General features: G+C 50.4%; 1 long non-coding RNA gene across 2 annotated transcripts; it reads left to right on the plus strand.

The window, feature by feature from the left end:
• Positions 1-1658: 1658 nt before the first annotated feature.
• Positions 1659-24006, plus strand: LOC109498001. 2 transcript variants are annotated; one of them, XR_006595180.1, is made up of 4 exons: positions 2697-3246; positions 16909-17005; positions 22815-23264; positions 23382-24006. It is a non-coding gene; the product is annotated as an uncharacterized LOC109498001 (long non-coding RNA). The 2 variants fall into 2 exon arrangements; XR_002154526.3 differs by having other exon boundaries at positions 1659-3246; positions 22815-24006.
• The last annotated feature ends 3594 nt before the right edge of the window (positions 24007-27600 follow it).

Genomic DNA, 27600 nt, shown 5'->3' on the forward strand with positions numbered 1-27600 from the left:
TCCCTCATTCCTGGGAGGTAACCAGTCACAGAGACCTGCATGTTCTATCCCCCCAAATGGAATTCAAAAGCCATCCTTGTTCCCATTTGCAATGCAGATTCAGTCCCTTCTCACTCCCATCCACAGGAAACACCCTGGGCACACCTCCCACGCTGTGTCCCAACGATCTGTTCACTGGTCACACCCGGAACTGCTGGAGATTAGGTTCACCTTGACTTTCTCAGTAGCCAGCACAGGGCCTGGAAACTTCCTGGGGCTCATCAGTAGTGGATGAGGAAGTAAGAGTAAATAATGGCAAAGTCCTTCACCTCCTCCCACCATGGCCTTCACACCCCTCTGTCTCTGTTCACACAGTCCTCTTTCTTTCTTTCTTTCTTTCTTTCTTTCTTTCTTTCTTTCTTTTCTTTCTTTCTTTAAAATTTAACATGCCAACTCCTATTCATCCTTCAACACCCAGTGCCCATGTTACCTCCTTCAGGAAGTCGACCTGACACCTTCAGCCTGTGAGGCTTACTCATTTCTCCCTCTGTGCTTCTACAGCGCCTTGTGCTTGTGCCCATCGGAATAAATACTTTAATGACGATTGTCTCTGATTCCTTGTTTGTCCCTGCCAGGGACAGCAAGTAGACTTAGTTTCACAGCTCTGTTCTGCCTGCTGTTGCTGCCTGAAGCAGCGTCGAGTGGATGCTGAGGGTGCTTTTTCATCATTATATTCATATACATGTACATATATAATATTTATATTTTATACACTACATATAATTTTTCGGCATATGGGAGGGAGCAGGCCCATTTCCTCAGCAGAAGTAAATCCAAAGAACATGACACAGATGACACAAGGCAATGAGGCAGACAGGTACACATGGGCCAGGCTGTCGGCTGGTGCGGCTTCTAGAACATTCAGCCTGGTCGGTGCAGAGAGACTGAGGATGACTGATCCCAAGGCCCGTGTGGGGAAGGTGTGTGAAGCTCCCCCTTAGCTTCTGTTCTGTTGCCTGTGCTCGATGGTTGACAAGAGAGGAAGGACGTTCTCTTGGTTCTTAGCTGACTCCATGCCAGGCAGACGCTGGGCGCTGGACCCTTAACTCTGATAGTTACGGGAGTGGACGTTAGGGTTAGAAAAATTGGGTTAGAACCCCTGCTCTGTTACCTCGAGTTGTATGACTTGGGGCACGTCACTTGCTTAGCTTCTCAAAGCCCCGATTTCCTTGAAAGGAAAAGGAGCTTCATGCTAAAAGTCAGCCTTTGTAGACTCCCTGATAGGTGCCAGGTGGTGTACTTTGAAGTATCTAAGCTTCACTGTTATGACGAGGTAGGTGGCATTGCTGCCCACCGTGTTACAGGTGAGAAACTGAGGCTCAGAATGCTTGGGTAACACGTCCAAGGTCACTTGGCTGGAAAGGCTCCAGGTCTGGGTGGAAAACCCAGACAGCCTGACTTCACATCCAATACTCTTAGCCATGACCCTCATTTAAAAAAAAAAAAAATGTTTACTTATTTTCAGAGAGAGAGAGAGAGCACAAGCAGGGGAGAGGCAGAGAGGGGGAGAGAGAAGGGAGAGAGGGAGAATCCCAAGCAGGCTCTGCAATGTGTGCATGGAAACCTGATGCAAGGCTCAAGACCCATGAGATCATGACCTGAGGGGAAATCAACAGGCAGATGCTTAACCAATTGAGCCAGCGAGGTACCCCAGTCACGACCCTCGTTAATTGCTCTTTGATAAAGATTTTTGTTAAGTTTTGCACGAGTTAATTTTTAAAACGGGGCTCTAAATGCTTCCTCAGTGATAGCTTTTCACAATACTTTCAGCAAACTTTACTGAGTGTGCAAAATGGACAGATTTACATCCCAAGAAAAAACAAAAAGGGCTCTGAGAATTTTGAACGCAAAATATTTCAATTGTAACGAGGACTTGTTTTTATACTATAAACCTCCAGGAAGAAAAAGATCAACGTCTTCTAAAAGAAGGTGAGAATCAGCTGTGTTGAGGCTTCTCCTTTGCTTTCTAAAAATGGACGAGTCCTTCCAAGGTTTCGAAGGAAGCAGATCAGAACGTAAGAATTTTGAAGACTTCTTCGTACCAGGAACGGGCAGACCTTCTTTAGGGTCCAGGGACTTGACTAGACTTAGAACAGAGGTGTAACACAAATCAACAGTGAGAAAATGGGAATGGGAAATTCTGGTATTAAAGGACATGGGGTTCTTTCTTTTTGAAACGTAGACCCCAGAATCAGATATCTGGGCTGTGGATTCCACTGTGGTGTCTGTGAACTCTCAATACTTCTTTCTGCTACTCTCTTCTGCTTCTGCAACGTCCCTGACACCAAGAAATGTATGTCCCTATTACTTGTGTCTTTTCCTTAATCTGGGTTGTAGCATTTAATTTAGGAAAATAGGGATTAGGAGGCCCAGAGTGGTTAGTGGACTGGCCCAGGTCCCACAACTGTTGAGGGGTGGTGTGGGATTCCTCCTGGGCTCTCTCAGACACGGCTTCTGCCTGACCGTGGAGGACGCCACCCCAGAGCAGCGTTGGGACAGACCCAGCCCCCTGCACCTGTGTGGCCATTTTGTCGGGCTACCTGGGTTTTCTGAGGTTCGGGGGCTCAGGAGGCCCCTGCCCCCTCTCCAGCCCTTCCTTCTGGACAAAAGTGTGTCTGCCAGTCGTGACTCGAGGGTCCCAGCTAAGGTTGCACTGCAGAGCAGGGGCTGAGGCTCCCGGGCCACGCCTGGGCCCAGAACCTTTCTGCCAGGCGCTTTCTTTACGGAAGTCCCTGAGATCCTTGGTCAGAAAACCAAGGGTGAGCAAGCCTTCCTCTTTCAAGATAGCCCTCTCCGCTGCCCAGAAGGCCAAGACAGAGGGAAAAACTGTAGCAGAAAGGGCCTGACATGTCACATTCATGGTCCTGGCCTTGCTTTTTTTAGAAAAGGAGCTCTTTCCCATGGTTAGGGGAGAAGTCAGACTTTTTCCGGTTCCTCTTGGGCTGGACATGAAGCAATCTTCAGGCCTGATGTTGACACCAGGTCAACCCCCGCCCCCCCCAGACCTTCTCTCTGGGCCTGGCTGCTTGGACTTCTGGGCTCTGACCTTGGCAGCAAGAAAATGACCCACTGGCCAGGGGTTCCGTGCCAGCAACAACCGTGCAGGGCCTTAGAAGAGACAGAGCAGAGCGGGACAGCAGCAGAGACCCACATGGGTTGACGTGGCCCCCAACTCCACGGCACGCTGACCAGGAAGCCCCGGACAAGGTACTTAACCTTTCGGCATCTCAGTCTCCCCACCAGGAGGTAGTGGAGAAGTTGCGCTCTGTGCACAAAGGGGTTATTTATAGGAAAGAATGAGAGGATTCTGATGGAGAGCTTGGTGAAAGACTTGGCATATGTTAGACCCTCAATTGACATCGTTTCCTGTCAAGGTCCTTGAAGCTTGCACCTCAGTCTTTACTTTGAACAGTCACCGGAACGCACAGTACATGGGAGTAAGGATTGTACGCTTCGAGATGGGGCCTCTGGATCCAACGAGAACTGGGTCCCAGTCAACGTGCCCCACACTTACCAGTAACAGTGTGAACTTGGGAAAACTCATTCTTTTCTTCGAGCTTGAATTTTCGTCTCCCTTGCTTGGTTCTTGTTAGCGGGTGGTGGTGGGGGTTTGTGCATGTGCTAGGCACATGGTAGATGTGTAATAACCAATCTCATTATTACAAAGGAATCAAGTCAAATCCAATTCAGTGGATGGCCTGCACCTCTGTGGTTCTGCCCACCGTCAAATATGTGACGGTGGGTCAGCGCTCTGGCCTGGTGTGTGTGTGGAGAAAATCTAATGGAAAAGTTAAGGTCAGAGCGGCTTTCTTGGTTTGATCATTCACTTTTTCGCTTTTCTCAGAGCCTGGCACAGCGCCTGGCTTATTCTGGGCCCTCGATACATACTTGTCGAATTAAAGAAGGCTTTGTTAATGCCAACAGAGTTTTGTCCCGACAGGGCTGGCCCCATGCTTAGAGGGGCCTTGTGCTGGGGCACCTGGGTGGCTCAGTTGGTTAAACGTCCGACTCTTGGTTTCAGCTCAGGTCATGATCTCACGGTTCATGAGATCGAGCCCCACATCGGGCTCTATACTGACAGTGCTGAGCCTGCTTGGGATTTTCTCTCTCCCTCTCTATATGCCCCTCCCTGGCACGCTCTCTCTCTCTCTGTCTCTCTTAAAAATAAATAAATAAACAGTAAAAAAAAGAAAACAAAAAAAGAAAAATAAAGGCCTGTGCATGGTTTAACGCTCTCCTGTTGCCATCTTGAAACTCTTAATACTTTTTGAAAAAGGGCTTTTCATTTCCATTTTGCACACGGCCCCACAAATTATGGAGCAGATCTTGTGTGCGGGCAAAAATACCAAGAAGAAAATCCAAGCTCCTTAGGCTGATTTGCCTGCTCTGCCCTGCGGCCTTGATGAGCTCAGTGGACATGGGCCACCGTGCTTCCTGAACTCGAGCCACCCAGGCCTGTTCCTTTAACAGGTCAAGACCCCAGCCCCTCCCCAGCTCATCCTTTGGTTGGCTCATCATTATTCCTCCATGGAAAGGACCGCCCTGACCCCCCCTCCCAGCCACTCTCTGTCTTATTAACCTGATTTATACTCTTTATAGCCCCTGATTCTTCTTTCTGAAGTCTACTTGTTTCTTATTTGTTGACTTGTTTATTTTCTGTCTCTTGCAGTAGACTAAGCTCAGCGGATGCAGGCAACAGTCTTCTTGTCTTGTTCCCTACCTTGTTCCCAAAGCATTGCACAGCCCTTGGCATACAGTTGGTACCCAGTAAATGCTTATCAACTTAAGAATGCATGGAATTGGCAGCATTGGATTTTCTTTTTTATTATTATTATTACAATTTTTTCGATTCTTATTTTTCTGTTTTGATAAAGACAGCAAGCAGGAGAGGAGCAGAGAGAGAGAGAGAGAGAGAGAGGGAATCCTAAGCAGGGTCCTCTGCACTGTCAGTGCAGAGCCTAACGTGGGGCTCGATTCCACGAACTGTGAGATCGTGACTTGAGCCGAAATCAAGAGTCAGATGCTTGGGGCGCCTGGGTGGCACAGTCGGTTAAGCGTCCGACTTCAGCCAGGTCACAATCTCGCGGTCCATGAGTTCGAGCCCCGCGTCAGGCTCTGTGCTGACGGCTCAGAGCCTGGAGCCTGTTTCCGATTCTGTGTCTCCCTCTCTCTCTGCCCCTCCCCCGTTCATGCTCTGTCTCTCTCTGTCCCCAAAATAAATAAACGTTGAAAAAAAAATTAAAAAAAAAAAAAAAGAGTCAGATGCTTAACCGACTGAGCAGCCCAGGTAGGGATGAGAATAGCCGTGTGGGTCCCCAGCCCCTGCAGTTGAGCAAAGTGGCCACAATTCTCGTATCCTCCTGGCAACAGAGGCTGGGATCCCCGCTCAGGCCCCTGTGATGGGGCCTGTGATGGGGTGAGTCGACTCTGCACCCGGGGACTTAGAAAGGCATGAGCAGCTGCTGTGAACCAAGAGGTGGGAAATCAGCTTGACTGCAGTGGACACACTGGATCAGAGGCCATTTAATCCAGTGCCCCATTTTGCAGTTAAGAAGATTGAGGCTTAGGGAGAGGAAGAAACTTCTTCTGTAGCCATAACAATAACAGCAAAACTTCCCATCAAACCAAACCAACTAATCAAACAAAAGGAAAAAAACACAGTCGGAAGCAGGTATAGCAAGTACGATAGTAAATGCGTTGATATTTACAAGGCGCGTAGAGCAGTTTCGGGGACAAGGCGCTCTTTCACTGTTCCAGGAAATTTGCAAGACCCTTCCTCGTCTCTTTTCATTTAATCCTCCCAGCACCTGTAATATTGTATTCCCATTCTACAGATGAAGAAATGACAGTTCCAGCTGGGGAGTGGAAGAGTTGGGACGTGACCCCGGGCTGGCTGGCTCTGGGGCTGGGTTCTTAAACCTCTTCCCTGGATTGCAGTTATGGGTAGAGCGGGCCTGGCATCTCTGTGCTCTTTCCCAGCACCAGGCAGGGGACTGGCCTGAGTGGGAAATGCCTCTGATTCACATTTGCTCTGCTGGGAAGCCACCTTACTCATTGGCTCATTCATGCTGCAAGTATCCTCTGCCATGCCAGGAACTGCAGACAGATAGGTGAAGCCAGGCATCCTTTGTGCGTGAGAGCAGCAGGCCCAGGCTGGAGGGCCTGGCGAAAGGGGGGCCACACACTGGGGAGCTAATGGGCACAGGCTAGCCGAGTTTGCTGTTCCTCCTGGGGTCCTCGCCTACCCTACGTGGAGGGGACGGCTGGCACAAAGGTTGTGAATGGCCGGGATCCCAGATACACCAGGGCAGACCAGGCCTGTTTAGTTCTCCCGTGCAAAGGCCCTTAGGGAGGGCTGTGACGGAGAACTGTGGTAGCTCCAGATGTGTCTGAGGGCTGCGCTCACTCATGGGCCAGCTGAGCTGTGGAGAGGGCACGAAGCCCCAGTGGGGCCATCCCTGGAAGGCCCCCAAGAGCCTTCAGCAGTGATTCCAGATTCACCTCTCCTACCTTGCAGCCTGGCTGTCCTGCCTGGAGGCTCTGGGCCTGTTCTGCTCCCCACGCCCCGTAAGGAGTGTCCCAAAATGCTCTGTGGGATTCAGTGTGGGTCTCTTGAGGCGGGTGTTCCCTCTTCTGTCCACAGCAGAGATCCCAACCTTATGACCTCCATCGACCTCCTTTACATATTCATTCATGCACTAATACTTTCTTTGGACAAATACTTCCTGAATTTCTCTTGTAGGCTAGCCATTGTGCTGGACGCATCTGAAAATAAATCAGTCATAACTTCCACCCTCACAGAACCCACATTTGAGAGGGCCTGCATAAATAGAGTATACTAAGGAGAAAAAATAGTCACACACCTTAAAAGGTGCACAGAAGGAAAGAATGGGGTGATACCCAGTGTTCTTAAAATTTATTTATTTATTTATTTATTTTGAGAAAGAGAGATAGATAGCGAGCAGGGGAGGGAGCAGAGAGTGGGGTGCGGGGCGGGGAGTGGGGGGAGACAGAGAATCTCAAGCAGGCTCTGCACTGCCAGCGTGGAGCCCGACACGGGGCTCGAACTCACAAATCGTGGGATCATGACCTGAGCCTAGATCAAGAGTCAGATGCTTAACGGACCGAACCGCCCAGGCTCCCTGATACCTAGTGGTTATGGAGCTGACTCTTCTCAGCTCACAAGAGACAACTGTTAAAAATCCAGGAGTTTTGTGAGCTGGTGGTTAAACATAGCCATTATGAAACATTACCTTGTTGTAAGTTTACAATGAATGAATGATGTTAAAAAAGTAAAATGCATCACTTCCTAGTTCCTATACTATTTATCTGTGCCCTTGAAATCATTCACTCTGGTGGTATCCATACAGTGGACAGACCCTCTAATGATGTGTCACTGTGCCTCTCTTCCTGACACCACACTCAGTGACCTCACACTGCTGGCGTGACATGGACCGTGATGGGAGTCTTCAACCCCAACTGGCAAAGACAACAAGTTAGGGCTTTTGTTTCTCTTTGAGAGCCGGTTGTTAACTCATTTATCAGCAGACCACCGGCATCCACAAGAGAGTAACAGAAGAATGGACCTCTGGCAGGGAGGTCAGGGGAGGCGTCTCTAAGGAGCAGGTGTTTCTGCAGAGACCTGAAGGACCGGGAGGTGTCGACCACGTAATCGAGCACATGGAGTTTGGTGTGGAGGGAAGAACAAGGGTGAAGTCCTGAGGCGTGGTTGTTTCTGGGAAGGGAAAGGAGACCCATGGGGGCTGTTCAGGGGTGCAGAGAGCTGTGGTGTGGTGAGTGAGGGGAGAGGATGTTGGAAAAGCAGGCAGGGGGCAGACCTGAGGGTGCCAGGGGGTTTGCATTTCATAGGAAGTGCGCCGGGAAGACATAGGAGGACGTGGCAGGTGTCCCCAGTGTCTGCTCTGATTCCGGGTGCTGCCTGATCCCCACATCCCAGGCATTCTGTGTCTGGCTTTCTTCTGCCCCAGGGCTTTCTCCAGAACTACAGGGCGCGGGGGCAGCAGGAAATGAGTCCTCTTGGGGACCACCTTCAACCAGAGGAGATGGAAATTGGTGGATAAAGGCTCCAACCTCCTGTTTTTCAGATGGGAAATTCTAGGGAGACTTCTGTGCACTTCTCAGAGAGCCTGGTGCACTCCAGCCCTTTTGCCTACCATAACGACCTCAGTAATGTCCCCTCCGGTCAGCGTGGGCCCTTCCTGTCTCCCTCCTTCTGCTCCTTCACGCATGCTTCCGGGGATCAACTCCCGAATCAATTACTGGCATCAAAACCCCTGTCTCAAGCTCTGCTTTTGGGGGTCCCCATACTAAGGTGGGTTATATGGGGGTGATGTGAACACAGTGAGCACAGAACGGGTAGATTGGGAATAAGTTGGAGGCACCATTTCTGCCTCCTCAGCTTCCTCTACCTATGCCTGGGGCTCTGGGTTCCTCCTTCAGGGTCCCTCTCCCAGGCCCCAGAATCAGTCCTGATTAGGGACAAGTTAGTCCTTTGCTGAGGCCTGAGTGTGTCAGCCAGGAGGTAAATCAAACCCAGCACCGTGGTGTGGGGACACTCCAGAGGTCTCTCTGTGTCTCTGCCCAATGCACACCCCTCCATGGTGGCTTGGGGTCAGGCTTCTGATGCAGGTCACTCGAGGCTGTGGCCCCTGACCTGCTGGAGCCTGTCTTCTCGTGAGGGTGTCCTCATCCTGTCCTCCCATGTGGTTCTGCCAGTCTGCCGCCTAGATCTGGTGTTTTGGTGAGCTCTCGGGGTCCCCATGTGGCAGCATGGCTGGCCCCCAGCACTGACTGTATGCCTGAATTAGTCTGGGCCATATGGACCCCCATCCTGTGGGCTTCTCAGGGCCTCTGCCATGGGCAGAGGCCCACCCCGGGCCAGGTAGGATACTCAATATTGCCTCTTCCTTGGTTTCCCCAGTTCAGCGTGGGTTATTAGCTCACCTGGCAGGGTAAGTTTCATGACATGCTACTATTGTAGCGAAAAGGTCTGGAACGAAGGAGAGCTGGTTGTCGGCGTTGTGGGTGTCTTGTGTGCTCGAAGTAGCCTCCCATGCACCCCTTTCTGAATCTTTCCCTTCCCGGCCCTCCAAAAGTCATGTCCTTCTAATGCCCCTCCACTTTGCACCGCCGCTCCCTCTGCCCCCCTCCCCTCCCCGCCCAGCACAGGCCCTCCTTCAGGACACAAGTTGCCTGCAGCAGTGGACCCCACTCCTTCTAGAATGTTCTTCCTTGGCCCCCTGCCCAGGAAAGCAGTCTATTCTCCCTCCCTCTCCCCTGGGGGCCTGGCTCCCTTCCCCACCATCAGCCCCTCCTGCTGCTCCCTTCTGAAGCTCTCCAGAACATTCTGACTCATCCTCTGACTCAGGTGGAGTCTATTTCTGTTCCCACGTTCTGCTCCCTGATGGGCTGGAGATCACAGCTGTCACTCCGGGGAGGGAACAGCTGGGTTCCTGTGTGTGTGCTTGTGCATGTGTGCCCATGTGTGCGCGGGGGTCACAGCTCCCCCGGGAAGCTGGGGATGGTGATTGTTATTCCTTCTCCATCTTAAGACAGACAAGGATCCTCCAACCCCCCCAGGTGGGGTGAATGGCGGTGATAGCCTCGCAAAGAGCCTCACCCTGATCTTGACAAGATGATTGTATTATTGAAGATGCTTTTTAGCAAAGAAAGTCCAAGTTGACAACCGCTCCTGGCAAAGTCTGAATCCCAGAATCTGTACATTGGAGAGGTGGCAGAAAACCCAGAGGTTGAAGGCAACTGTCCACTTGATACTTCGGGCCTAAAAGAGACCAGGTTGGTTAAGGACCATGTCTGAATTAGCCAGCAAGCAAGTGGCTGAACTGGATGTGAATCATAATTAATTCATGCCCTCAGTTGATGTCAGATAGTGTCCTGTCCTCTCTCCTTGTCACTCCCTAGGCAGGAGCCCCCTTCTACTAGATAGGGTGGCTAGCAGCCACAGGTGGCTATTAAGCAGTGGAAATGTGGGGAGTCTGAATTGTGAAGTACCCTAAGTGTAAAACGCATGCCAAATTTCAACGATCTAGAATAAAAAATAAGAAAAATCTCATTAATGATTTTTTTACATTAATTGCAGGTTTGAAATGGTAATATTTTGGATATATTGGACGAAGTAAAATATAATAAAATTAATTTCACCCATTTCCTTTTACTTTTTAAAACGTGCCGACTAGAAAATGTTAAATTTCCATGTGTAATTTAAATATGTCATGGCTCAAGTTTGTGGTTCACATTATGTTTCTACTGAGGCCGATCAGCCCCCTCAGGCCAAATCTGGCCCAGTGCCTGTTTATATAAATAAAGTTTTATTGACACATAACCAGGCTCATCCGTTTACACGGTGTCAATGGCCAACTTTGCTTTACAATAGCAGAGTCAAGTATTTGAGACAGAGACATGTTGACCCTCAAAGCCTAAAATATTTACTCTCCAGCCCTTTAGAGGAAAAGCCTGCTGACTCTTGCACTAGACGATTAATTATGTGGGAACGGGGATTATGAGCTTGACACAGACTAAGTGATTAATGTATTAATATGAGTTGAAGAGATGAATGACTTGGTTAATTTTGGATGGTAACTTTGTTGAAATTCCAGGCAGAGGGAAGAATGTATCGCAAGGCATGGGGCCACCAAGTAGCACTGAGCATGCTGGTGATGGGGGTGTCTGGAGTAGCCCTTTAGAGCAAATTCGCTGAGTCTTGCTCTAGATGCTTCTATCAGCCTCCTCCTTGGTCCCTTGCCTCGTGTTTTTCTTTCTCAGGCAATCCCCATTTTGCCTACACAAACCCCACCAAATCACTGACTACCTCCAAAGTCTTCAATAGTCTAGCCATTGCTCTCAAGGTGAAGTCGAAATTCCTTAGCACGGCGGCCTTACGGGGCCCTCCCGAGCCACCCTGCCCTCTCCCCTCCCAGGCCCCGGGGCTTCTCCTGCCTAGGCCCCACCCATTCTGGTCTTCCTGCCTTTCTTCATACTCCTCTGCCTGCAAACCTCGCCTTGATCTCTGCAAGTCAAATATCCACCCTTCCAGGCTCAGCTCCAATATTTCTTCCTGGAGACACAATGTGGCGTTTTGCCAGTTTGAGTTTCTTTTAAATAATTGTTACTGTAAGATAAATGATAGGAGGCAGTCAGTTCTCACAGCACGTAGCATCTTTTTTTTTTTTTTTTTTTTTTTTTTTTTTTTTTACTGTAGCATTAATAACTTAAAGCAAGAAATCTCACTTTTTATCCAGTACTTACTATGGAGACCACACTAAGCTCTCCCCACATACTCACTGTCTTTTAAAATTCTCACAACTTTATGAAAGAGGTGCCATTTGACCTCCATTTTACAGATGAGGAAACAGATTCAGAGATGTGATGTAAGAATAGTGAGCGATGACCTTGAACTTCAAACCCAGGTGGGTTGGGCTACAAACCCACATCTAAGTTTTGTGCTGGTTCCTGAGGTTACTTCCTACTCAGCCATGCCTGAGCCCCTGGTTCCGCCTGAAAAGACTCTCATCCTAGGTCCTAGAAGTGGTCCTGACTGGGGACAGCTTAGTCCCTGCTCTGAGGCCTGAGTGTGTCAGCCAAGAAGTAAGTCAAATCCAACATCGCAGTGGGGAGGACCCTCCAGTTCTCACTGTTTGTTCACTGACTCCCTACCTTTGAGGGTCCAAGGACACAGCGTTAAGGGTAAATGAACTCTGCTTTTTTGGGGGTCTTGACACAAAGGTCACCTCCACCTTGGAAGTCCTCCATGATTGCTCAGACTAGGTTAGATCTTGGATTTGCCTTCTTATAGCACTAGGGTCTTCTCCTTCCTTAACTTTCATCACATCTACAATTTTTTTGTAATGACTCCTCTGTCATTTGTTTCCCCTACGAGACCGTAGCCTTACGAGTGCAGGCACTTTGGTCGTTGTCGTTTCCAGCACCGCTCCGATGCCTGGCACCTGCCAGGAGCCCAGTGAATGTTTGAATGGATGAATGAAATTCTGCTCATTCTCCTCACAGGGAAATCAGCCTCGCTGGTCTCCAAATCCACAGGGAAGCAGAGAAGCGTGTGAGTCTCTGTCCCTCCCCTGCCCCTCCCTGAGTGACTTAGTGTGGAAGACACTGTTTTGTGTTGAAAGGAGACTATGAGAGAGAGCTGCATGATCACGGGGCTAGTAATGTCTGACTGTGAGCAGAACTCAAGACAGAAAGCCCCTTCCTTGGCCTCAGCCAAAGCAGCCCATCCACCATGTGCCCGTGGAGGCACAGCCTGTGGCCCAACAGGACCCAGCTGAAGGAGAGAAAGGGACAGGTCCCGTGACTCACAGACAGGCCTGTGGTGCAGGCGGGGAGCCAGGCAGACACCCCCTCCCCCTGCCCCCAGGGAGTGGAGGGAAGCCTGCTGAGCAATCACGAGGCCAGCTCCACCAGGCGGACGATTTAAGGAGGAGTCTGATCCCCAAGCATAGCCAAAGGGCCACAGCCAATTCTCCTGCTGCTGCAGTGGGTGTGGCTTGAGAACTTGGGTTTTCACCTGGTTCAGAGGACACCTGTAGCGGTTGGGATTTGACACATGCTCTGCTCGTCCTTACACATCTCAGGGCTTGGTGGGTGGCCGGGAAGGCCAGTCTGCTCTGGGGTGCCTGAGAATCAGGGTCTCGGAGGCTGCGTCCAGGTGACCAGCTCACAATGGTTTGCCCGGGGCTGTCCTCTTTTTAAAACGAGAAGTCCCACTGCCCAGGAAACCCCTCATTGTTGGGCAACCCAAGAAATTGGCCACCGTTCCCGAGTGACCCTTGCTCTTAAGTGATTAGCTGCGGGTGCACATCACTGGGTGCTGGCCATCTCTTCAGTTTGGCACAAGACTGCAAAATTCTTTGGGGTTCAGGGTTGGGCTGGCACTGGGGACAGGTAGCAGCCTGCTCAGGCCTGTGAATCTGACCAGACCACAGGGACTGGTATGAGCCCTTTTAGATCCAGTGTTAAAAGCTTGGGAGTTCCTGCAGGTGTGGGGGCCCCCGGGGTGGTCTGTTTCCTGCAGGTGTGGGGGCCCTCCGGGGCGGCTGGTCTACTGGGCTGCGATGTGGCTCCACAGAGCTGGCCTGGTTTTGGGGAGACATGCTCATACAGAGCAGAATAAGCCAGACCTGAGTATACAATGAAAATAGAATGTGAGCTATATGTGCAGTTTAAGAGTTTCTAGGAGCTATATTAAGAAAAAAAAGAAACAGATGGAATTAATTTTAGTAATACATTCTATTTAACCCAATTCTCCAAAAATAATTATCATTTAACATGTGATGATCAATAGAAAATTACTGAGATAATTTACATTAAAAAAAAAGAACTTCAGCACATCTCGATTTTGACGAGCCATATTTCAAGTACTCAGTAGCCATAGGGGGCTAGGTTTGGTCGGCACAGATGTAGCACTTTTATGGCAGATCTTCATTCAGACAGGGCTTATAAGGTCTAAGCAGGTCCATTTTGAGGCGATATTTGGGGTCTTGAATATGAAGATATATCTGTGGATTTCAAAGGCATTGGTTGCCCCAGGGTGACACTGAAGATGTCTGGGGATCCTGTTTGGGGGCTGTAGGTCTTTTGGGGACAGAGTGGTGTTCATCTTGGTGGGGCAGCCAGACCACAGGGAGGAATGTCTATGGGTGTGGCCGGGGCAAGGCTCTCTCTTACTCTTGGAGGACTCAGCCTGCAGTCTTGGTGAGCCTGAATCCTCATGGAGCAAGCCTCAGATGGGCCCCCAAGAGGCGCCTGCGGGGAGAGTGGGCCTTCTCTTCCCACAGCTCTTGCCACCCCGCAGAGACAGGTTGTGGGCTGCATTTTGCCTCTGGGAGCCCCAGTGCTTCCTAAGAACTGTTTTTGCAAATGTTAATCTCCTTGAGTAGTGTTACTTTGGTTTTTTGAAAGTTGTGGTTCCTTCCCTCAGGAAATGGATATCCCGAATATGCACACACTTTTAAATACAATAGTGGGGGTCCAAAGGCCCCTTGAAGCCCTCTTTGCCCTCAAGATTAAGCATTTCCATTTAAGATAAAAAAAAAAAAGTCCTCTTGAGGCACAGAAGTGAGACCTGAGCCTGTTCTGTCGATTACAGGCAAAGTCACTCACATCTACATTAACACTTTTTAAAAATGTTTATTTATTTTTTTGAGAGAGAGAGAGAGAGAGAGAGAGAAGGAGCAGAGAGGGAGACACAGAATCTGAAGCAGGTTCCAGGCTCCGAGCTGTCAGCACAGAGCGTGACACAAGGCTTGAACTCACGAAACGAACGGTGAGATCATGCCCTGAGCCAAAAGTTGGATGCTTAACTGACTGCGCCACCCAGTTGCCCCTCTTTTTAACGTTTTTTCCCCACTCTAGGAATGACTAGGGTTGTCTACCTTTGCAGAGCCCTTGCAGAAAAGATGTCCACAGGACACTAGAGCAGGACAGCTCTTTAAGACAAGTGCTTTATACTCGAAGCATCTTCTTTCTCATAAACCGTCTACGAGACAATGTGCTTTGGAACTCAAAGAAGCATCTCTTTTCACATAACCAATTACAGAACTAATTGCAAACTGTTTTTATCTGTTCATTAAGGTAGATATAATTACGGCAACATTTTGTTAAACTAGTTTGAGTGTGTGCTCTAGAGTAATAATTACTACTTCTATTTCTTTGAGATCCTTTCCAATTTGTCTTGGCTTCATCTAAAGCCACCTCCTGTTCTCTCTTGCTCTCTGTTCTTCATCCGAAAGACGTGGGCCCCTTGTCCTGCATCCCTGCTGCTTTCCTGGTTACTTTCCACTCATCCTCCCGCAGTCCTCTGAAATCGCGCTTCCTCGGGGAGGCCTCTCTGATGCCCCCGACTGGAGGCGTCTCCTGGGGTACATTCACTCGCTCGCCGTTCCACTTGTGGCATTCAGCCGATATGCACCTGTCACCTGGGCTTCCAACGGCACTGTGGGCTTCACGGAGCCCGGGCCTCACGCCTGTGCCATTTCCTGCTGTGTCCCGAGCACCCCAGACAACGCTTGGCGTATGGTAATGTTCAGTAGACATCACTGGACTGATTCATGGTGGATTTGGACTCACTTTGCTCCTTACGGGCCACCGTAGAGTCTGCTCAGATCTTAGCTGGGTGCAATGTTTGTCCCACCCACCACCTGCTTCCTTTGTTTTGTGAATGCACACTTGCACACACATGCACACAGACACACACACACACACACACACACACACACACACACACACAGAGGCAATGAGCAGGACCTTTTCAGATCTATTCTTTGTCTTTAGGCCAGAGCTCCTTGGCCCTTGTTAGTAGACATGGCCTCTGAATTGCTCTAAGAGGGAGAAACAGATCTCTGTGCCGCTTCTGAAAGAATGCATCGCCTTCTAGAGGCATCTACCTTCTCAGGGGGCCCTGGGATTATCTGTGCACCCACCTATCACCTCTGCCTCTGACCAGCCTCTAATCTGGGAGCTCCTTTAGCCCGAATCTCACGGCCTGTGCCCCATTTCTGCAGTTCCTGCTCCGATGTGGGCTGGTGCTCAGACTGGGGAGCCTGAGGCAGGAACCACGCCTCCTTCCCTCCCATCCTCCGCCCACTCAGAGTCTCAGGTGGGGGGTTCCTTCCTTCCAGGCTCTCTGGGAGAAGACCTCCAGCCACCACACAGCTGTGGGCCCCAGGCCGGGCTGCAGTCTTGGAGGGAGCCCGGCCCCTGGAGCACAGCCCTTGGGAGCAGCTGGCTGTGAGATCCATGCCACGGAGCTGAAGACCTTTGACTGCGGAACTCTGCTTTTGGAACCAGTTTAGACCATGATGATGTCTTCCGCGTCCCTGTTCCCAGCCTGTCTCAGCTCTGCTCCTCCCCACCTCAGGTCCTGCACCGGCCTTTGCCCTGAACCTGGCCCCTTCCCAGTGGTCACGGTCTGCCCCACCTACTGCCCAGACCAATGAGAGACCGGGAGAAGCACGCCTGTAGGGGGGTGGGGGTGGAAATACCTTCACGCCTAAAGTCAGGATAGCAGCCGCCCCCCACCACCCCCCTGCGGTGCACCAGGGCAGGCTTCCAGAACTCCATGGGGAGGCTATGCCAGCTGACCTTCCCGCCTGCCTCTTCAGCCCGACTCCTGCTGCCCGCCCATTCTCGTTCTCTAGCACCTTGACTTCAGACCATTCCCCCCACCCGTGGGTCCTGGCCCTGCCCCTTTATTCTCCCACCAGGATATGCAGAGTGTCAGCTAAGACTTTTGGAGTCCACAGACTTGGGTTCGATACCCGTTTGGCCTGGGGCATGTGACTACACCCCTGTTTCCTCATCTGTAAAATGGGCTTAATGCTCCCTTTCTAACAGGGTTGCCATGACAATCACAGAGGGCAAAGCATCTATTTAACACACATATATATTTTTAATTTGAGAGACAGAATGAGAGAGAGAGAGCACGAGCAGGAGAAAGGGTCAAGGGAGAGGGAGAGACAGATTCTTTTTATTTTTTAAATATTTTTATTTTATTCTTGAGAGAGAGAGAGACAGCGCGAGAGCGGGGGAGGGCCAGAGAGAGAGGGAGACACAGACTCTGAAGCAGGCTCCAGGCTCAGAGCTGTTGGCACAGAGCCCGACGCGGGGCCTGAACCCATGAACCGTGATATCATGACCTGAGCTGAAGTCGGATGCTTAACCGACTGAGCCACCCAGGCGACCCTTAACACACATTTCTGAGCACCCCCTGTGTGACTGGCACTGAGCTGTGTGCTGGGTTAGTGTTAAGACAGAGCCTGGATGGAAGAAGCCCACAGTCTAAAGGCCGAGATAGAAAACTCTCGCACATGTTCACAGAGAGAGCCCAGCAAATCAACAGAGCCTTGCGACTGCCCTGCATGCTGGATGTTGCTGAGAAGCAAGTGGATGGGAAGCCGCGACACGAGGCACCAAGGTGAGAGCATCCTTAGGCAGGTGGGGAGTGAGGAGCAGGGGCTGGGACTACCCAAAGCCCGGGAGGATGAGAAGAATCCAGGACTGGGGAGACTGGGCCAGGGGGAAGAGTCCAGGGTATCCTGAGCGGGAGGGCTCTGACACTAAGAAATCCTCTGGGGGGTTTGTAGATCCTCATGGGGGTCTCTAGGGCCTGGACATGGTGAGCAAGTTAGATCAGGAATAAGTGAGCATGAGACGAAATATACTGGATCCTGGTTCTCCAGGTGTGGCCCCTGGATGGGCAGCCTCGGTGTCACTTGGGAACTTGAAGGAAATGTGCATTCTTGAGCCTCTGAATCAGAAACTCTAGGTTGTGGTGTCTGTAGGGGACCCCGGTGAAGCTCAAGCTGGAGTCTTGGCTGGGCTAAGGGACAGAGTTTGGGTTTCTGCCCACACCCCGCCCCTCCCCCACCCCAGGGTGGGGGGAACACTATTAGAGGGTTTTAATCAGGGGAAGAGGTGTGGAAGCAGGATGTGATCTGGTTCACTGATGTTAAAGGCTCCTCTGGGGCACCGGGGTGGCTCAGTCCATTAAGCGTCCGACTCTTGGTTTTGGCTCAGGTTGTATCTTCATGGTTCATGAGTTCCAGCCCCGAGTTGGGCTCTGTGCTGATGGTGCTGAGCCTTCTTGGGATTCTCTCTCCCTCTCTCTTTGCCCCCCCTTGTTCTCTCTCTCTCTCTCAAAATATAAATAAATAAACTTAACAAAAGTTTTTTAAGGCTCCTCTGGCTGGAGGGTGGGGAAGAGACTGTGGGATCTGGGGCCATCTAAATCGGGCCGGGGATTCGCCTGATGGCTCACGTCTTGCCATGTCCTCCTCCACTTCGGAGGGACGTTGAGTGGCCAAGCTGCCCCCTACCCAAAGTCCCTGCCTAGAGCTTCTTTCTGCAGGGATTGTACAGTGTAGAGCCGAGAGGCTGGACCTTGGTTTTGCAAAGACTTGTGTTTGAGCAACTTCCTTGTGGGAAGACTAGGAAATGAAACCCACCAGCCTGTCGCCTGGGTCTGCTGGCCAACATTACTGGAAAGAAGGGGGCGCTGTGATCTCCAGGGCTCATGGGGCCAAGGGTGAGCCCTGTGGTTGCCCCTGTGGTTCCCTGCCCTGTGCTTGCTCCCTTCAGAATCTCCATTGCGGGGGACTGGCAGAGGGAGCCTTGGGGATCCTGGCCCTTCCCACGCCAGCTTGACCCCGAGACCCTAAGTTTGAGAGCTGCAGGGGAGCGTCTACCATTGTCAAGCTCCTGAACCTGTGGTCAAGAAGCCACGGCCTTCACGGTCCCCCCACACCCACTGCCAATGGGCCAATGTCAGCAGATTGTTCAGGTGAAATTGCTACAATGCTGAGAATGTCAGGCGCAGTAGCAGAAATGCTCAGAGAACTCGGGTGAGGCTGGTTAGCCGTCGGGGTGGGCAGAGGGACGGGTGTGGGCTGGGCGGGGTTTCCCTGGCAGATACTGGCTTTGCTGTGTGGCCTTGCCCTCCACAGCCATCGTTTCCTCTTCTGCAAAGTGGGGACAATAGCAGCCACCTTGTTGGCTTTTGGCCAAGGCCGATGGAAAATACATCGGCAAGGTGACTGGCAAAGAGCAGGCACAGAATGGGTGCTTCCCTTCTGTCCAGCTACTGCCGTGTTCCCCCTGACAGTTCTGACCGCTGCCGAACAACTCCCCCCTCCCCTTGGACTTAGTGCTTGGGAAACGACCATTTTATTGTTGGGTTGGGAACTGTCACCCAGTCAAGTCTGTGCACCCAGCCCCTATGGAGAGTGACGGGGAGGCTCCTTGCAGCCCCTAAGGATGCTAAGAATCACCAGCTCCTTGTGAGCCTTAGAACCCAACTAACCTTGGCCTGTGACCCCAGGAAGGGGGATAGAGTCTGCTTTCCTGCAGCATGCAGAGGTCGGCTGAGCTGGGGAAGGATGAATAACACCCTCCACGTTCTCTCTCTCCGAGCATTTAAAAAGCAGTAATAAATAGATGAGAGCCTGGGAGGTGTGATTGATTTGTTTTATGAATCACAGAAGAGGCTGTAACTCACGGGAGATTAGGGCTGAAGTGAGTTGTACGGCTCTTGCATTACACGTGGAGATTAATGGCTTATCACACGAGGCCCCACCGTTAACCCGGCTCACCCACAGGGAGTTTAATAGCAGGGCCATACGGGCCGACTTTTAATTCTTGAACAAATGCTCTGGCTGTGTGTGCCGCCCTGATTCTCACGAGTGAGCACCTGCTGGGTTAAAGCTCCAAGAGCTCAGAAGCTGGGGGGCAGCTTCCTTTTTGGGGAGCAGGAGCTAAGCGTTCCAAATTTACGGGTGTCCTTCCCGCGACTTCTCAAAGCAATGAGGAGAATTTCTCAGGAGGGCGGAGAGCTGACGTCTATAACTACCACCGGCTGCCTTGTACTTGGTGGTCCAGGGCCTGTTCTGAGGGCTCTGCAGATTCTCGCTGAAACCTCACGGCAGGTGGATGAGGTGGGCGTGACTGGACCGATCTGACAGACGAGAAGCGTGGGCTGCAGGCTGCGTAGCCTCGTGGGGGAGCAGGGGTCCGAATCGCTTGGATCTGGTTCAGAATCCACCGCGAGCTTCCTTTACTGGGTTGCCTGCTGTCTTGTAGTGGCAGTCGCCTCACCTGCGTGCAGGTCCTTAGTAAGGTGCTCTCAGGATTAGGGGATTTAGAAGTCAGCCCAGGACACTGCTGGTGGCAAGAAAGGGACTGTAGGAGGCGGGGGGGGGGGGGGGGGGGAGCAACCACGTATTTCCGAGACAAACCTGGCATGGTGTGGGGGCCTCTGGCGCCCTACCTGGAGTGCAAGGTGCAAGGTGCAGTGCGACGGGCTTGACGGGGTGGTTGCAGAGATCCAGGCTGGAGAAGGACGAGGCTAGGTTTGCGACTCGGCCACCATACAAAGTCCCAGTCTGCGAGCCCTGCGTGGCGCCTGTCACAGAACGCGGCGAGAATTCGGGAGCTGGATGGCGATGCTGGTTGCAGGCTCAGCCCGCGTCTGGAGGATCCGTCCTGGCCTGAGAAGCAGCAGCTGCCCGAGGTCCCAACCGAACCCCCAGCGGGGGCTGAACCTCCGCTCGCACGGCCGGTGGGCACCCGGTGAAGGCCACAGGGAGGCCTTGATATCCCTTGCCTCGGTGTGTTTGTCCATTTTCAGGTCTCCGCTTCTGCCTCTGTTCCTCTGACCCGCACCCCTACTGCCCGAGGGGATTAGAGGTGGCTTCTGGATCTGTCATCACACAAAGACCCAGCCGTTGGCTTGTGTCTAGCCGACTGAGTTAGGTGGAACCCTAAACTTTCTTTCCACCTGCTCCCTGGTCTTCGTACCCGCAGAGATGCCCTCTTTGGATGTTTGTGGCCGCCTGTATCCTACCAGAGTTCCTCGCACGGCTTGGAAATCTGTTTTCTGCTGGAACCAACCCAGATTAATATTCACGAGCTTGGTTCACTAAATCCTGATACTAAAGATAGGGGACATCCCCCTCCAAAGCAGGCAGAATCAACATGAGAACAAATTAAGACCCTCCACCTTCTCACAGTGGGAATCGCAATGCTAATAACATTTATTGTCCAAGCTCTTTACGTTTTCACAGGCGACATCCTTCCACGACATCTCCCCTTCTGCCCTGCCTCCCACTTTTCTTGCTTTATTTTTAGATAGCATTTAAAATCTTCTACTTTATAATAATATATATTATATATATATATACCCATATATATATATATATATATATATATATATATATATACATATATATACCCTACCCACTAGAATGTAAACTCCACAGGGACAGGGATTTTTTTTTTTTTTTTTTTGTCTCACGCATTTATCGCGATAGCCCCCACCCTAAACAGTATCTGACACATAGTAGATACTCAATAAATGTCAGAGGAATTGAATGAATGGGGAAGTGCTCATGAGTGTTCGGAGATATGGGTCTCCCAGATGGCTGTCTCCCACCCCCAGCCTCTGCTGTGTCCTCTCCTGGCTCCATGGGCTTGTTGACCTGACAACCACTCAACTTTGCTCCCTGGATTCTGTCTTGGCCTCTGGCCCAGGCTTTCCAGGAAATCCAAACCCAGCTGTTCTCAGTCTTGACTTTGCTATTCCTTACTGATCTCTATAACTTTGTGGGGCTCTCGCTCCTCTGTGTGGCAGATACACAAATGGCCAGTCATGTTGGGTCTGTTGTCAATCCTGTGGCCACATAGCAGGTCCTTAGTTGGGTGTCAGTCAACAAACGCCTACCGTACAGAGTCATAACTCTAGAGCCACATGGCTTGGGTTCAAGTTCTAGTTCTGCCATGTATTAGCTCCTTGGGCAAGCATTTGAACCTCAGTTTTGTTTTGTTATTTTCATCAGTAAAAATGGACTTAATGATACTTGTTTGGAGACTTCAGTGAGATTGAGTTTGAAAAGCAAAATGATTTTGGCACATAATAAGTACTCATTAAATATGAGGTATTATCATTACTAGTAAGTTAGGCACCGGGCTTGTTTTAGGGGTGACAGAGATGAATGAGACACAGCTTATGGCTGCAAAGGACTCATATTCCAGAGGGAAGGGTTGATAAATTACCAGAAAAGTATAGTATAATGTGTTTGAGGCTGTGAGGGTAGAAACTGTGGTACCACTCAGGAGGGCTACCTAGCCCAGCCAGGGTCAAGGATAGGAAACCACAGGAGACCTCCCCAGATATGTAATACCTGAGTGAATATGACTTCGGCAGGTTGAAAGTATGTGTATTAGTTATTGATTGCCGTGTGACAGGTTAACCCAAACTTAGAGACCTACAACCCACACATTCATTATGTCACAGTTTCTGTGGGTCAGGAGTCAGGGCACGGATCACCTGAGTCCTGTGCTCAGGGTGCCATCAGGGTGTTGGTTGGTTCTTAGGTTTCATTTGAGGGCTCAGCCGGCAGGAGAATACCCTTCCAGTTTCAGTCATGTGGATGTTGGCAGGATTTGATTCCTCCTGGACTGTCGGACTCGGGGTCTCTCTTCCTCACTGGCTGTTGGTCACAGAGGCGTCCCTTCGTTCCTTCTTCACAACATGGAAGCTGGCTTCCACCAGAACATGAAAGCAAGAAAGGGTGAATGAGACCGTCTTTTTATAACCTAATCTCAGAAGTGACATCCCCTCATGTTTCCCAGGAGAAGCAACTTACTAGGTCCAGCCCACACTCAAAGGAAGAGTCACAAAGGGAAAAGATCCGAAGGCGGGTCTTAGAATCTGCTGACCACCGTGGGGAAGTTTCTGACGGGAACAGGAAACTTTGTGCAACGGTACAGAGCAGAGGAGCCTGGTGTGCTTGGGAGAAGGCAGGTGGCTTGTGGGGAACAGTCCATGGGAGAATGGTGGTGGCATCTCGGGTATGACCCGCACACTTCTCCACATCCTTAGAGCTTCTTCTTATGGGTTCTATCCCCTTGACCCCAATTTTGTCTTAGCTGACCCATGGTTGAATACTCTGACTGTTCTCGCCAGCCCCCTCTGGAACCCTTGTTGGCGGCCACTGTGTGCGAGGCAGGTCCCTGCTGGACAGAGATTGAGAGGGGGTGGGGACAAAGGTGAATCAGATGAGGGCAGGGCAGACCCGTCACACCCCGTGGGTCAGTCAAGATGTTAATAAGACAGTTAACATTTATAGAGCACTTGCCATGTGTCGGGCCCTATCTTGAGAATTTTATAAACCGTGTCTCATCTAATTCTCACCCAACCTCCTGGGTTGGCACTGTTACTCTCCCTACAGATGCTGAGAAGCTATTCTGAGAGGTGACTGCGTTAGTGACTGGCATAGCCAGAGCTCGAACCCAGCAGTCCAGCCCCAGAGCCCAAGCTCTCAGACGCTGGGCTTCCCAGCCACCTGTGCACCCTGCGGACACACGAGTATCTGCATCTCGATCATCACGTGAATATACTTCTCTTACCAGTAGTCATGTGAATATACACTCATCGAACAGCATGTAAAAATAACAGACAAAGGTCAAATAATAACCAACTGCCTGCAATCCAAAATGGAGAGACAATGTGACCCTGCTTTAAATTATTTTTAATATCTCATTTCTCCAGCTAAGTCATGATGCGGGATCCATTGTCTCCTGCGTGATTGTAGTTCTCCAGAGAGGTGATGGAGTATGGGTCAGTGGCACAGAGCTTGCCGAAATCCTAGCTCTGTTCCTTATCAGCTCTATGATTCTGGGTAAGTCAAACTCTTTCTAGCAACACTGTCATTGTGCCAACTGTGTGCCCCCAGATCCCTTTACTGTTTTTTCGTACACACCGGCCGGTAGCCAACACGTATGCCCTCTGGCTGCAGAAGTTGCCCGAGCCTGCGTGCATGGAGAACTGGAGCTGAACGTGACCACTGGCCACAGGGGGTATATCTTCTGTAGCTGGTCCCCCAATTAGGACAACACTGAGGTGTGACGACGCTGTTGGAGAGATTCCCTGGGGTCTGAGCCAGACTCAGCCTGCAGGGGTCCTCTGCTTCAGTGTGCACCCGTGCTGACCTCGGTGTTTCTCGTTGCTATTTCTTACTACCTGCGGATGCTTTCTTCCTGGGAACGCTTTCAACCAGACAAACCGAAACCGATAGACCTGCTACAAAGTGCCTGGCCAATACTCTTCAAAAATGTCAAGGTTGAGAAAGACCAAGAAAGATTTAGATGACATTTCCACTTAAAAGAGACTAAAGAGTTGCGATGATTAAATGTAACACATAATCCTGGATGGGATCTTGAACCAGGAAGAATAAATAGCTTATAAAAGACAGTATTGGGATGATCGACCACATCTTAATATGGGCTGCACGAGTAGTAGCATGGAAACAATGCTAAATTTTGTGTTTTTGATCACTGCACCATGATTGTATAAAAGAATGTTCTAGTGCTTAGGACGTACACAGCGACATATATAGCAATAAAGGTACACGATGTCTCTAACATTGGCAAGTCTGGATAGAGGGCATATGGGACCTTCTTACACAATTATTGAAACTTTTCTTTAAGTTTAAAATTGTGTCAGGATGAGAGGATCCTTTGTCTCAGTTCTACTTCTAGGGAACGGAACCTTGGACTCTCTCTGGGCCTCATTTTCCTCAATTGTTAAATAGAATGGGGGGGGGGGTGCGTGCCTGATCAGGCTTAGCCAGGGTTGAAGTTGGGTATCTGAGTCAAGCCTCGTATGGTGAACAGAGACTCTGTCCCCCCTGCCCATTCATCAGCCACACGTTCTTGAACCCAGGGGTTGGGAGGCCTGCAGAAAGTTCCCAACACATGCTGTAGGGCCACGAAGCAACATATTGTTCCGTGTTATCTGGGTCCACACTCTCTCACTCGGCTTGGCCTGTGTCTCTGCAGAACCCTTCTCGGTCCACAGCTGTGGTCAGTGATTTTCGTAGATTAAAAGGAACTCCAGGGGGGAGAAGATTTTTCCTGGGGAGATCAAAGACTCAGCCTAAAACATAAAAGAAACCATATAAAACTATATATATGAAGAACAAAACAAAACAACAACAACAAAAAAACTCAACCCAGGAGCATGATCCATATGTCAGAGTTGATAAGGCCGAACTTCCGTGATCTGCTCTATAGAGTTGCCAACCAAGGCGGGAATGTTGCCTTCTCCAGAAAAGGCAGCCGCATAAAAGGGAGATTTTTATGGACTTTGGCATAGGATGAGGCAGGAATCGTGTGTCCAGGGCTTTGGGAAGAATCTTTAGGACTGATGTGGTTTCTTTTACCCCTACTTTTAATCAGTTACTGTATCAGCCAGGATTCAACCAACGAAACAGAACTGAGAGCAGATAGGTATTAAGATTTGTTATCAGGAACTGGCTGATGTGATGGCTGGGGCTGGCCTGGCAGGTTCAAAATCCGTAGGGCAGTTCTGGAACTTGGACATGGGCTAGATCTTCTGTCCATAGGCAGAATTTCTTCTTCAGAGAAATCTGAGCTCTGCTCTTAAGGCCTTTCACCTTGAATGAGGCCCACCCAAATTATGCAGGAGCACCTCCCACACTTAAAGTCAACCGTTTAGACTTTAATCACATCAGCACAATACCTTCACAGCAACTTCTAGATTAATTTTTTTTAACGTTTGTTTATTTTTGAGACAGAGACAGAGCATGAACAGGGGAGGAGCAGAGAGAGAGGGAGACACAGAATCGGAAGCAGGCTCCAGGCTCCGAGCCATCAGCCCAGAGCTCGACGCGGGGCTCGGGCTCACGGACCGCGAGATGGTGACCTGAGTCGAAGTTGGACGCTTAACCGACTGAGCCACCCCGGCGCCCCACAACTTCTAGATTAGTGTGTGATTAAATAACTGGGGATTGTAGACTAGCCAAGTTGACACATAAAACTGACCACCTGATATCTTCAGAATCCCTCATCTTCTCTTCATCTTCGTTTATAAACTTCAAGGTCAATGGCTCATCTCTGATGGCCCTGCATCCAGGCCTGTCTGTGGTCTCTGATCTAATCCAGCGTGGCATAGTCCAGGTCAGAGATGACTTCATTTTTACCATTGACTTTGGGATAAATGTCAACGTACTAAACTGGACAGTTCCTACCCTTCATTTTGCATGAAAGCCTCAAGCCACACCGGCTTGCTCGTCTCCTTCACACTTTTCCATCCATACATGATAATGGCCGACGTTTCTTGGACACTCGTTCCCAGACTCTGTGTCAGGTGCTTAGCCTTAGATGGTCTAATTTAATGATCAGAATAATGGTGTTTTGCAGATGGCGAAAGTGAGGAATGGAGAGATTAGAGCAATCCGGCCCCATCACCAAGGTAGAGTTGGCCTGATCTATAATCCCACAAAGCCTGACTGTATAACCACGAGTGTCAGCATTACCTGATGTGGCGTGTCTCAAGGTTCGCTTCTCATTTATTTCACGATCTGCTTGTTTCATTGAAGCCCATCCCAAACATCACATCCTCTCTGGAGCCTTTAGATTCCGTGGATAGAATTTGCAGCCCTCCTTTGTGCCTCCCCAGTTCCTGGCACTGTATTTTTCATGTCCTTTCCTAGGATGGTCTGCTAACCGCGGCTGTACTCTCCTCCCATCTGGCATCAGCCCCTTAAGGAGAGGGAGTGTGTTGGCCTCATCTGCTTCTGAAGGCCCAGCACAGGGTCTGACCCATTAATGGACACCCATAATTATTGTCAAAGGATTTACTTATCTGGGGACTTATTGTCTCTCTCAAGGCCCATCTAACAGGGAGCAGGGATGGCAGTCCTCAATTACTCTGCTCTTCTGTCTATACCAGTGCATTCCTGCAATCAAATTACATGTTGAATTCTGATCTTCTCAATGAACTCTGCAGCAGAACGATGATGGCCAGTAGGCCGCTGCAGGCTGGCGTCTGATTAACAAAGGCGTGGCGCTAGGGTGCTTTTCTTACTTGAAGGAGCTAGGTAACTTCGTCCACCGCTCGACTGCCTAACGGGCAATCTAGCCTCAGAATGACTGGGGCCTGAGTTACCTGGATAGGATGCTCTTGGACTTCACCCTAAGTGAGGAATGACCCCTGGTTTTCTGGGGCACCCAATAATGTGTCCCCTTAGTGGGAATGGGGTCCTCTCCAACCCAGACAGAACGTGATCACGGAGACGAACAGGGGAGCCCGAGCAGACGTGTGAGGCCAGAATGGCTGGCACCTAGTATCCCGTTAGGCTCCCACCCATGAGGACTGCTAGTTATTTATTATAGGAAGATTTTACCGGTGGTCATGCCAGGCTCTGAGGAGGGAGAGACAAACCTAAACCCTCGCTGTCCCCTTTATTGTGTCTGGTGGCCTCAGAGTTGGTAGCTAGCTTCATCGTCATCGTCATCGTGACTGGTGTGCCCTAGGCTTGCGTGATTTCCCTGTCTTTCTCCACCTGCCTCAGTGCACTCCTCCTGGGAGCTGCACCCCGTGGCTTCTCTGGACTGGGCACTTTCCAAGGGTGGGGACTGTCTCAGTCATGCACTCATCCTGCCATCCAGCACAGGGCTTGGCACATCCCTCGTACCCAATAAACATGTGCCGAATGAAAATGAGGCACAGATCACAGACAAGACACGGTTGCTTCATCTTTATAGACCAGATGATTGGCTAAGAGGTGCTATAATTTCACTTACGTGCAGATACAGCTAAATGTCTTCAAGGCAATGAAGAAAGCTGACACGATCTAGGCAATTGTATTTGTGTTGGCAATTATGATAATGAGAATGCTCCTTCGCCTCCAAATACTCTGGCTGGGATATCTGAGATGGCTACTTGCCAGTTACCCTTTTCGCTCTGCAGTTTGGATGTGGCCTTGGTCCTCCACAGCTCCGGTGCAGGAGTGAGCTTGAGTTAGTCAGATTGACTACTCTGACCATGAGTCAGGTGGACTGGACGGTGGATCCGGAGGGCTGTGAGCAGAACAGCAAACTTAGGGCTGAAGAAACCGAGTCTCATCATGATTAAGGCATCAACGATCTATGAGGTTTTGGGTAAATCAGGAGCCTCAGTTTCCACGTCTGTAAAATTAGGATAATCATATT

This window comes from Felis catus, chromosome A3, assembly GCF_018350175.1.
Source record: "Felis catus isolate Fca126 chromosome A3, F.catus_Fca126_mat1.0, whole genome shotgun sequence".
NCBI lineage: Eukaryota > Metazoa > Chordata > Mammalia > Carnivora > Felidae > Felis > Felis catus.